The 11,789-nt window shown below is 37.9% G+C and overlaps 1 pseudogene; it reads left to right on the top strand.

Moving 5' to 3' along the window:
- Nucleotides 1-10,225: 10,225 nt before the first annotated feature.
- On the top strand, nucleotides 10,226-11,500 carry LOC102811433 (annotated as a pseudogene).
- The last annotated feature ends 289 nt before the right edge of the window (nucleotides 11,501-11,789 follow it).

Genomic DNA, 11,789 nt, shown 5'->3' with positions numbered 1-11,789 from the left:
GATGTATGGGATGAAAGGAGGGGCGGGAGGGAGGGAAGATAGAGCACAGGGTAGGGACTAGACATAGGATAGTTTGGGTGTGTGTGTGTGTGGGAGGGATAACAAGAAGGGGGTGGGGAACAAGGCTGATGGGAGAACATTTAGGCAGGTTTGCCTAGGCTAAGTGGGACAGAGGTAAATATGATGATGTATGCACAACCTTGGAACAAGGGCTCCAGGATACAGGGATTGAGGCATGGTTTGAAGGGGTATAAGAGGGGAATAAGGTTAAGATGCTTGGCTTTTGAATCTTGGTTTCCCATACCTACCATTGTGAAACAGACATTGAGACAGGGGGAAAGGAATAGCAAGAATCATCACTACAGAAAGCCTGTAAGTTCGTTTTCAGCCTATAACTAATTGGAATACCTTAAAGGGGGCTAGAAGTTGCCCAGTGAATGAGGCTTCCTGTGGAGCCTTTACATTTTACAAGGCCATCGGTGGAATCCAGAATTGATTGAGGTAGGCAATTTCCACTGGAAAGGACAAGTAGACCAGCCTGGAGCAGCTAGAAGATCAGAAGATACTTCATGAAAGAAAGACTGGCAGGAAAAATCTGAAACAATAATGGCTGTCTGATTGATTACTACAAGAATAAGTAAGCTGATCACCCAGGAGCCATCAAGGCACATGGCCAGGACCCCTCAGGGCAAACCCCTTTCCAAGACTGAGACTCAAAGGGAATACATGAGCAGGCATGTGGTCTGGCTGGTGACCACGTTGGTCACCAATAAGGGGAAAAGGGGGAAAAAACAGCATTGAAGTTGTGAGCTAAGCCCGACCACATTCAATGGACCCCTGTGAACCCAGGTGGAGACCTGGATGGCCAGCAATATAGCAAGACCCAGGGAACCTGGGCCCAGAGGCAGTGAGGCCACCGAGGATTAGAGCGGAGAGTGAAGTGTTCAGCTGATATGAAGAGAGCAGATGTATAAGAACACACATAGTTGTAGATAGTACCCACTTGACCTGGCTTTGATGGCAGGATGATCATAACTTGACTAGAAAAAGAAAGAAGAGGGGGGAATAATACAGTAACCTGCTACAATTTGATGAACTTTAGCTATACTTATGGATGTAGTAGCTCAAAAAATAGAACAAATCTTTACAGCCAGGATCACTTTCACCTCTCGGTACACAGGGTTGATAGGAATGGGCAACTTAGACATTGCTACCCAAAATGGAGTGGGGGGGCTATAAAGGCAAGAAGTGACTGGCTTACAAGCTTTCAGGAGGGAGCCTAGTTCCAGATGAGGCGGGGGAAGGTAGAATCACCACTGAATGATTTCCAATCTTTTGGGACTGATCTGGTGAAAGGAAATGAGGAGAAGACTCTTGTGGTACAATAGTGACTAATTACCATCAGGACTGACTGTGAGGGTAAGAAATATAGAAGTAGATGTTTTTTTGACAAAAAGAGGGTAATGATTGATTTTGCAGCTCAGGAACGGAGGTCCCTGGAACCATCAAGTGAGAAAAACAGAGAGTGGGACCCTACCCAGAGAGGCAGTGACACCAGGGATGGACACAGAGACAATGACATGGATAGATGGAGTGGCTGGGGACACCAGACTCAGGAAGGGAGAGGGGCTGTGTGCTGGCAGCCAGGGGACGGCCCTGTGTGATATATCCCTTGGTTGTTTGATGATGCATGGAGGGGATTGTAATCATTGCAATGAAACAAAATATGATAGGATTAGTGTAGAACTGATGTTCTTCTATGTAAAACTCACAATAAAAACTAAAAAATTAATGGTATTATTATACCAATAAAAAAAAGAAAGATATAGATAAAATCACCTAAAGAGAAGTGACTATAGTCACTCTTCGCTTCCTGACATGATTAGTATCAAGGTTTTCTATATGAAAATAGGTGCTACATAAAGATGGAAGATTACTACATAAGATTGAAAAGTGGAGGATGAGTGCATCACCACAAAAATGTCAAATTTAATAATTACATAGCTATCAAATGACATCAAAAGTGCAAAACTACTGAGCATCATGGACCAGTCAAATTTGGACCATTCCAAAGCCAAAGTTACTCTCTCCTTACACTTCAGTGTTTATTACTGCCAGACATATGTCATTAATGTGCAAATAGTCACATTATACATTTTCTACTATTGCCATAAATGAAAAATAATCATATACTGAGATAATCAATAACTGAGGAGTAGATGTATCTCTAATTTTAATGAAGAAACTAAGGATTTACACTGTTGATATGAAAGGTCTTCAAAATATTCATAGCAAATGTGTATTATGACAAAATTATGCATGGATATCAAAATGTTTTGTACCAAAATAAACTTGTACTAGCTTGGGCTTGAAAATAGAGAAGGTAAAGTAACTGGAAAAAAATTATGAAGTAAAAGAGCGTAACAGAACATTTTGAAGGGCAGCTTTAGAAAGCAAAGTATTATAATGAAATATGCAATAAACTAGAATTAGAAAACCAAAAGAGAAGAACACTCTCAGTGTTTCTCAAGCTGAAATAACTGAAGAGAAACGCAAGACTTGGGATGCAGTATTGAAGGATTCTAGGACAAAATACTGAATAACTTAGGTGGCCATCAAAAGATGATGGAAGTGTGGTTGGTGCAACCGGATTGTGCATGTAAAAATGGTTGATATGGCACATGTTTTGATGTGTGTATATTGCTACAATAAAAACTAAAAAAAAGATAAGGAAGGATCGATAGCTAAAACAGTTAGAGCATTGTCTCTGACTTCTAGCCTTCAGAACTCTCAGACAATAAATGTTTGTTCTTTAAAGCCAAAACTAAAGAAGACGGAGGTATTACACAGTTCTTGTTGTCGTTGTTGAGTGGTGTCGAGTTGTATACAGTTTTCAAGGAATGACTGGTCAATTTGAACCACCATCCTTGCAGTTAAACTAACTTCCAGTCGAGTGCTTATGCTATAGAGCCACATTTCCATAATCAACTCCATAATCATAAGTATTGTCTCTGAATTCTGTGTGACCATTGCAATGGATTATCAAACCCAGCAGAGAGTACTGTGGGAGGGATGGTTTGTGTGAGAAGAGGGCAAAGACAGTTGTAGGATGGAGGCATTTGGACAATTTGCATTCTCCTGGGTTTGTAGGTTAGATATTTCGGCACTGTTTAGCCAAGTAGGTCCTCTGCTAAGAGTCTCACAAGGGCTAAATAAAACAGGATGTCTGTAGGACTCCATTACTTTTTAGAGACTTGAGGTGATTCAATTTCAGGCTCATTCAGGTTTCAGAAAAATGCAATTGTAAGAAGTTGTAAGACCTAGGTTCCTTTTTTTCTTGATGAATATCAGTTTGAAGTTTCCCATATTTGTTCAAGATCACCTACTTTCTCTTAATGTGTCCTCCATCTTCAAAGCCATACAAGCCGTTTGAGTTTCTCTCATACTTTCTCTGTGATTTTCCATTCTCCCCATCTTTCTAACTAGTTGGAGAAAGTTTTCTACTTTAAGTAGTCATATGATTATTAGATTGGGACTACCAGTATAATCCAGTATATAATCTCTATAGCTCATAAAAAAATTTTTTTTCACCATTCCTTTTAGCTGTATTAGGTAATCTGCCTGGTACACTTGCCTTTATCTGCTTGGTACACTTGCCTTTCTTTACCTGTATTAGTTAAACTGCCTGGTACACTTGCCTGTTTTTGCTTGGTACACTTGCCTTTCTTTGCTTCTTTATAAGAAGATAGATAGGATACTTCTGCTGAAATTGAGTGATCAGTAAAGCTCAAATAATATACATTTGAGAAACTCAGAATTCTTTCTTGATTTACAACAGCAAATTATACATAAATGGAAACCAGTTTCTAAATATGCAGTAAAAATATAACAAAACAAAAAACTTACCTCTGGATTGTAAGAATTGTGCTTTCTTTTTCTCCATGACTCAGAAAGTCAGTGGAACAAAGTTAGTAACTTCCTAATCAATCACTGGTATTAAGAAGTTTTCAAGCTTTGGCAACAATAAGGAAGAAAATTATTAACATCAACCAGTCTTTGGGTCAATGGCAGATGAAGGTTAAAAACATGAGACCTGATAATTGCTTTATTTTTGACAACCAAAGTAGTAGTACTGTCCTCTGAAACACTAATACTGTGAATTCTGGCTTGGGAAAAAGGGGGAGACATGAAATGAAAAGGAAGTATTATGACTCCACTGGTAAAGGTCAGTAGAAGTAGTTTCATTTCGAGCTCAGTATTGTAGTAATTACTCTAGATACAAGACTGTAAAAATGATCCCTCAAATGAAGTCTTCTCTGGCAATGCTAATTACATCATCTAGCTCAGGATTAGAAGAGGAATCAGAGTAATTGGTGTGGCATGATGAATTCAAGGGATTTCCTGTCCTTATTTCAGTTGCATCAAATAACTCCAGTGAGATTAAGCATTTCTCCAGTGTCAGGGATTTGCTCAGCACATAAACCCAGATTGCCTGACTTCTGTATAATGACTTGCTAAAGAAGAGTTTACTGAGAATTTACTTTCTGTGTATTTTGGGGACATAAATTTACCTGGCATTCTAAACTACAGAAAACATAGGAGCTAGTCACTCAACAAGTGTTGAGACAGAACTAAAACTGCCAATCTGCTCCTCAAGTATGTGAGGGAAACCATCTGGTTGTTTCTTCAAAGAGTGTTTTCTCAAGAGTAATTTAGGTGAGAAACACTAAGCAAAGTGGAAAGGATCTGTCACCTATGCTGTGAACAAGATGACATATTCCGCATATAATAGGCACACGCCTCTGCCAATGCAAAGCTGAGCACATCAGGATATTTGAAATTGGTATTGGGCAGAGGCAAGAGAATGCAGATGGGCTTTAATTTTTCAAACTCAAAATGAATAGCTAATGAATAGAGAGATGATGATGGAATTCAAAAATTGTCGATTAAACAGCTGTCTCATCAAACACCTATCACTGAAAACTTCATCATTTCAAGAAAATTTTCAGGAAGACAGTCATAGAAATAAAGATTGTAAAAAAAAATAAGTCAACTGTATTTGTCATGCTATGGAAACTATTTTAAAGGAAATGCTTTGTGTCCATAAGTAAATCATGAAAATTCTAGCACACATGGGCTGCTTAATTAGAAAAATCTCAAGATAAAAATAGTTATTTATTGACATGCCTCTATTTTTATTTATTCATTCAACAAATTTAGATGATTATGCTACTCTTCTGCTTATAAAAACCAGTTGTTTCACATTTGCCTGTAAACCTCCTTTTTTACATTATGTTTCTAAACCCTCTGATATACTCTGCCAGTCACTTGTGTGGAATATGTCAATTCCAAATCTGTGATAGCTAAGAGTTTGTGTCAACTTGAATGGACAACGCTTCTCAGTGATTTGACAGTTGATAACTGACTCTAGGATGATAGGGTAGGATCAGTCCATCAATTGACAGGATGTCTTCTCGTGGGTGTGGCCCACTCTGTTTAATGAACACATAGGAAGAGCGTCCTCTCTTTTTTCTCTCTGGTGACCTTGGGATTAACAACTGTGAGCCATTTCCATGGTATAACCTTCTATATATATTGTTGCTGTTGTAAGCTGCCATTCACTAGGTGCCTACTCAGAGTGACACTATGGGGAAAAAAAGAAAGAAAGAAAGAAAGAAAAACAGAAAAAACATTGCCTAGACCTCTGTTAACCTCACAATCATTGTTACACTTAATCCCATTGCTGCTGTCACTGTGCCAATCCATCTCGTAGGGAGTCTTCCTCCTTTTCGCTGATCTTCCACTTTGCCAAACATAAGAACTTTCAATTTTCTTAGATTCATACATTGTACATTCCATGTTTCAGTTGTTAAAGGATATTTGCAGCTGTTTCTCCTGATTTTGAGCTGTGTCCCATCAGCAAATGAAAGTTCTGAAAGTTTTACTCCATTCATGTCATAGTCAATTTTACATTTAGGAGGCAGTACCTCCACATTCATATTTTGAGTTCCTTCCAACCTGAGGGGTTCAACTTTTGGTATATATCTGATAATATTCTGGTGCTTTTCATCCTGTTTAAACATTCTATATCCTGGTGCTATCTGGCAGTGTTCCACTGCTCTTCATAAAGTTCTCAGTGACTAAATGTTTGAAAGTAGTCCATCTCTCCTTTTTCTTAATCTGTCTGGAAGCTCACCTGAAACCTGTCCACCATGAGTGACCTTACTGGTATTTAAGTACCAGTGGCAGAGTATCCAGAATCATAGCAACATGCAAGCCACCATATGTTGTTCTTATTAGGTGCCATTGAGTCAGTACCGACTCACAGCGACCTTATGCACAGCAGAATGAAACACTGCCCAGTCTTGGGCCAACCACACTGTTGCAATGTTTGAGCCCATTGATGCTGCCACTTTGCCAATCCATCTCTCTGGGGGTCTTCCTCTTCTCTGACCATCCACCATTCCAAACATGATATCCTTCTCCATTGACTGATCCCTCCTGACAATATGTCCGAAATATGATATATGAAGTGTGGTCTCCAAGGAGCACTCTTGATGTCCTTAGGTGCCATTGAGTTCATTTCTGTTCATTGCAGTACCTTGTAGAACAGAACAAAATACTGTCCAGTCTTACACCATCCTTACAATCTTTGCTATGCCTGAGCCCCCTGTTACAACTACTGTGTTAGTCAATCTCACTGAATGACTTTCTTTTACTTTTGCTAAAGCTCTGGTTATTGTGATTTTGCTTGATGGTTCAGTGGTGAGAATTTTTGTTTCCTTTATGTTGAGGTGCAATCCATACCGAAGTCTATAGTCTTTGATCTTCATCAATAAATGCTTTAAGTCCTCACTTTCAGTAAGCAGGGTGGTATCTTTTGTATGTCACAGATTGTTAATGAATCCTCTTCCAATTTTTATACCACATTCTTCTTCAGATATTCCCATTTCTCAGACTGTTTTCTCAACATTACATATGAAGTTTACAACAACTAATTCACATTGTTCTTGATTTTAAACCACTCACTCTCCCTTTATTTTGTTTCAACTACCTACCACTTCATGATCTACATACAGGTTCTAATTGAGCACAATTAAGCGTTCTGGAATTCCCATTCTTCTCAGTGTAATTCATAATTTGTTCTAATCCAGGTAGTCAAATGCGTTTGCAAAGTCAATAAAACAGGGAAGTATTGTTTTGTCATTTTCTGTTTTCAGCCAAGATCCATCAAACATCAGCAATGATATTTTTTATTCCATGTTTTCTTCTGAATCCAGCTTGAATTTCTGACACTGTCCTGTCAATACATTGTTGCAATTGTTTTTAATGCTCTTCAGAAAAATTTACTTCCATATTCTGTTGGATAAAATGTTTTGGAATGACACAGATATTGATCTCTTCCAGTCTTCCAAATTTCTTGGCAGAGATGAGTGATCACTTCCAATGTTGCATCTATTTATTGAAACATCTAAATTTGTATTATATCAATGCCTGGATCCTTGTGTTTTTTTTTTCAGTGCAACTTTAACTTCTTTCATTATCATTGCTTCTGTATCATATACAGCTTCTTGTAGTAGTTGAACACCGACTTGATAGTCTTGTTAGAGTAGCTGTGTATTCTTTCTATTTTCTTTGAGTCCCTCCTGTGTCCTTCAATATTTTGCCTATGGAATATTTTAATATTGAATTTTTTCTTTAGTTGTTTTTTTTTTTTTTTTTCAGTTTGGGAAATGCTGTGTTATTCCATTTTGTTTTCTGACTCCAGGTTTCTGAACATTCCATTTTAACTCTATTTTGTCTTCTCAGACTACCCTTAGAAACTTTCTGCTCAGCTTCTTTATTATACTATGTTTTCCCTTTCACTTTAGATAATCTACTTTTATGAGCAAGCCTCTTTCCACACACAACTAGTTTGGCCTTTTCTTTCCCTCTTGTCTTTAAAAACAAAAAAAACAAAACAAAACAAAAAAAAAAAACCTTTTGCTTTCTTTATATATGATGCCCTTGATGTAATCTCATAATATCTCTGGTTTCCATTCATTAATGTTCAATGTGTCAAATATATTCTTGAGATGTTCTTTAAATGCAGGTGGGTTATTCTCAATTCTGCATTTTGACTCTCACAGACATGGGGAGAACATGCTCAGCATTTCTCATGTTGAAATAACTGAAGAAATAATACAAGTTTTGACTTGCAATATTGATGGATTTGATTTGATTCTTGTATATTCCTCTGAAACCCTATACACAGTTACTATGGGTCGGATCCAACTCAATGGCACTTAACACCAACATATTCCAACCATGTTGCTATTGTTGTTCTTAAGTGCCATTGAGTCAGTTCCTCCTCATAGGGTTTTAAAGGAGCGGCTGGAAGGTTTGATCCACAGACCTCATGGCTAACAGTCAGTGCTTATCCTACTGTGCCACACCAGGACACCTTTCTATCTAAAGAGATCCTCATATATGAATATCATTTATGTTGTTAAAATAAATATATTGGAAATTAATAAGATGTTTGTCTTGCAAAATTCTAGCGTGTGATTGCCCAGTACTGTTTCTATCATCAACATCATGTTTATCAACTACTGATTAGTCTGTTTTTTGTTTCTGACATTCATATTCTAATCACAACTAATTATCAATGTATGTTTGATCAGTTTCAGACAGCAAAAGATCAGTTTCAGACTGCAGAAGTTCATCCCTGGCATTAATGGCTAGTCTGTAAATTTGAACTGTCAAATTAACTGCTCTTCCTAATTAACATATGCATATTTTTCTAAATGTATGGATAGCATTGGACAATGGGCTATGAACATTGTTCAACAATAACACCTTGAAATGTTTTTTTTGATGATAAATGTGATGTCATTCCTCTTTAATTTGTCATTTCTGGCATAGCAGACCAGATGATTATCAGACATAAATTGGCCAATGCCTGTGAATTTCATCTCACTAAGGAGCTCTGGTAGCGTAGTGGTTACGAATCGGCCTGTGAACCTTAAGGTCAGCGGTTCGAAACTACCAGCCACTCCGCGGGAGAAAGATGAGGCTTTCTATTCCCGTAAAGATTTACACCCTTGGAAACCCTGTACAGGGTCGCTATGGGTCGGAACCGACTTGACGGCACTTAACAACAACAACAACAATGCTTAAGAGTCCTGGTGTGGCACTGTGGGCTAATGTGTCAGACTGTAAAGTCATTTGAACTGTAAGGTCATTGGTTCAAGCTCACCAGCTACTCCTTGGAAACCCTATGGGTCAGAATCGACTTGTTAGCACTTAACAACAACAATGCTTAGGTTATTTCATTTAACTTCTGACAACTTCCAGCATCAACTTTTGATTTTATCAAATTCATACCTTGTATATCCCTCCTTCTGATTATTAGTTGATGCTTGCATCTGTTTACTTTTATTTTGAATAATTTATTAATTTCATACCATTCTTTATCCTAAAAACTAGTTCCACTCCCTTTTTATTATTTCCATTGCTTAGCTAATGATCTGCTCTGCAAACTTTCACTCATTTCACAATACAGAAATTCAAAAAAATCAACAGTTATTTCTTGTATACATCTGAGAAGAAAGATATCCTTGAGACCAGTGAAGAGTAGAATTTAAAGTGTACAAATAAGATATTTTTCTGCCATTCTATTTAAAAGGATAGCTCAACACTCCCTTATACCAGATTTGGACACAACCATGACATTTCTAAGTAACCATTTGGAAATTTCAAGGCATCATGCTTTTCTTACCTTCAATGTTGGCTTCAAACATTGAAAACAAAAGAAATGTTTTTCTTAAGGATGCACAATATTTTTGAGACCTTCTGACAACTTAATAGAATATAATTAAAAATAAATAAGTAAAGGCTTTTGGCTCTCTGAGCAGCACCATGGTGGTCGGCAAGAACAAGCACCTTACAAAAGGTGGCAAAAAGGAGCCAATGACTTTTGAACCTTGGTTTTCCATGCATTATATTATAAAACAGTCATGGGATAGTAGAGAAAGGAATAGCCAGAAATATCACCATAGAAAACTTGTATGTCCATCTTCTGCCTAAAACTGATTGGAATACCTAAAAAGGGGCTACAATGTGTCCAGTATAGGGATGGGCAACTTGAACATTGGCTACCCAAAATGGGGGGAGGGATACAAAGGTAAGAAGTGACTGGCTTACAAGCTTTCAAGAAGGAACTTAGATCGACAGGGCGGTGAGGATGATAGAGTCTCAAGTGAGTAATATTCAACCTGTCTAGGAAGGGCTGATGAAAATAAATGCAGATGGGTCTCTTGTGATGCAAGGGCGAATAATTCTTATCAGGACAGATTGTGAGGACTGGAAATGTAAAGGCAGATATTTTATAGCAAGGAAGGGAGTGATTAACTTTTCAGTCTAGGAGCGAAGGCCCCTGGGACCATCACTGGAGAAGAGCGGAGATCTGGAACCCACCCAGAGAAGCAGTGAGGCCTGAGATGGAGACAGAGAGGATGACATGGAGAGATGGAGTGGCTGAGGACTCGAGATCCAGGGAGGGAATGGGGTTGTGTGCTGAGGACCGTGGGGAGACCGTGGGGGGAGGGGGGACCTGCAGGGTATACCCTTTGGTTGGGTGATGATGCCTGGATGGGATGGTAACTATGGCAATGAAATGATGTATGGTAGAATGAATGTAAAACTAATGTTCCCCCATGTAAGTTATCACACAATAAAAAATTAAAAAAAAAAAAAAAAAAAAAGAGCCAAGAAGAAAGTGGTTGAACCATTTTTTAAGAAAGGTTGGTATGATGTGAAGGCACCAGCTATGTTCAATATAAGAAATATTAGGAAAACTCTAGTCACAAGGACTCAAGGAACCAAAATTGCATTTGATGGACTCAAGGGTCGTGTTTTTGAAGTGAGTCTTACTGATTTGCAGAACGATGAAGTTACTAAATCCAAGCTAATTACTAAGGATGTTCAGGGCACAAACTGCTTAACCAACTTCCATGAATGGATTATACCCTTGACAAAATGTACTTCATGGTCAAAAAATGGCAGACTGTGATTGAAGCTCACATTGATGTCAAGACTACAGATGGTTATTTGCTTCGCCTGTTCTGTGTTGGTTTTACTAAAAAATGCAACAACCAAATTCGGAAGATACCTTATGCTCAGCACCAAGAGGTCCTTCAAATCTGGAAGAAAATGATGGTAATCATGACCCAAGAGGTGCAGACAAATGACTTGAAAGAAGTGGTCAATAAACTCATTTCAGACAGCATTGGAAAGGACATAGAGAAGGTTTGCCAGTCTATTTACCCTCTCCATGATGTGTTTGTTAGGAAAGTAAAAATGCTGAAGAAGTCCAAGTTTGAATTGGGAAAACTCATGGAGCTTCATGGTGAAGGCAGTAGTTCTGGAAAAGCTACTGGAGATGAGATACGTTAAAGTTGAACGAGCTGATGGCTACGAGCCACCTGTTCAAGAATCTGTTTACAATTCAGACTTTTAATGGTGATAAATAAAAGATCTTATTTGTGGAAAAAATAGATAAATAAATGCCTAAGAGACTCTTGTATTTATGTTACAACTTGATTTTTGACTTCTTTTTACTACTGTTTTTACAAGATTAAGCCAAACATAATCCAGAAAATAATCTCAAGAGAACTAAAAAGTAGTTTAAAATATTTAGTAACTTGTTACAAAAAAAATTAAAAAGGAGACAGGCGTTAGAGGAGGAAAGTAAGATAAAACAGTGGAAATTTGCTTTATACATGTCTGCTTACTCATTTTTACCTTTC

This window comes from Chrysochloris asiatica, unplaced genomic scaffold (assembly GCF_000296735.1).
Source record: "Chrysochloris asiatica unplaced genomic scaffold, ChrAsi1.0 scaffold00170, whole genome shotgun sequence".
Taxonomy (NCBI): Eukaryota; Metazoa; Chordata; class Mammalia; order Afrosoricida; family Chrysochloridae; genus Chrysochloris; species Chrysochloris asiatica.
This window is presented reverse-complemented; position numbering and strand designations above follow the sequence as displayed.